The sequence below is a fragment of the Ailuropoda melanoleuca genome, unplaced genomic scaffold (assembly GCF_002007445.2).
Source record: "Ailuropoda melanoleuca isolate Jingjing unplaced genomic scaffold, ASM200744v2 unplaced-scaffold20625, whole genome shotgun sequence".
NCBI classification, from domain to species: Eukaryota; Metazoa; Chordata; class Mammalia; order Carnivora; family Ursidae; genus Ailuropoda; species Ailuropoda melanoleuca.
Genome location: NW_023190088.1, coordinates 1 through 831, shown reverse-complemented (window position 1 = coordinate 831; position 831 = coordinate 1). Strand labels below are relative to the sequence as shown.

The 831-nt window shown below is 45.4% G+C and overlaps 1 non-coding gene across 1 annotated transcript; it reads right to left on the bottom strand.

Moving 5' to 3' along the window:
* Positions 1–5: 5 nt before the first annotated feature.
* LOC100469217 lies at positions 6–708 on the bottom strand (the record flags this gene model as incomplete). Its single annotated transcript, XR_004622759.1, has 1 exon — positions 6–708. It is a non-coding gene; the product is annotated as an olfactory receptor 52A1 (transcript).
* Positions 709–831: the final 123 nt, after the last annotated feature.

Below are 831 nucleotides of genomic sequence, written 5' to 3'. Positions count from 1 at the left end.
GCTTTCCACCGAGCCTCCTTCTGGGGCAAACGGAAAACTGTGATAAATATCTGTATGTAGGACAAAGTGATAAAGGTAATATCGCATACTGCAACAGCAAATGCCACAAACAAGCCATAGATTTTGTTGATCCNCAGCCAGCTTCAGGATGGCCATATGCTCACAGTAGCAGTGGGAGATGATGGTTGTATGGTAAAATTGCAACCGGCACTTTATTAGTACTAGGCACGGGGCTACTAGAATGGCTGCCCTGACTGTAACCATAGCCCCTATTTGGGTGACCAGATGGTGGGTGAAGATAGCACCATGTCTTAGTGGATAACGGATGGCCACATAACGGTCCAGGGCCATGGCCACGAGGATGCCTGACTCTATGCACTGAAATGTATGGATAAGCCACATTTGAAGCAAGCAAGAATCAAAATAAATCTCTGGTACATGAAACCAGAAGATGCCAAGCATCTTGGGCATAATGGTGGTAGCAAGTGCAATATCTGTGACTCCTAGCATGCCTAGGAACATGTACATGGGCTCATGGAGGCTGCGCTCTGAAACAATGATGATCAGAAGCAGGGAATTTCCAATCATAGCAGTGAGATACATGGCACAGAATGGAATCCCGATCCAGCACTGCACAGACTCTAGGCCTGGGATCCCTATTAGTGTCAACACAGAAGGCATGAAGACTGTCATGTTGGAGATGGACATAATGTCTTTGGTCTCGAGAAGCAAATGAAAGAAATATCTCAGTCAGTGGTATTTTCTCTTCCACTCCTATTTTTATCCAAAGTCATCATAGTGAGTCTCTCTGATTTTGGCTGAACTCTGAGA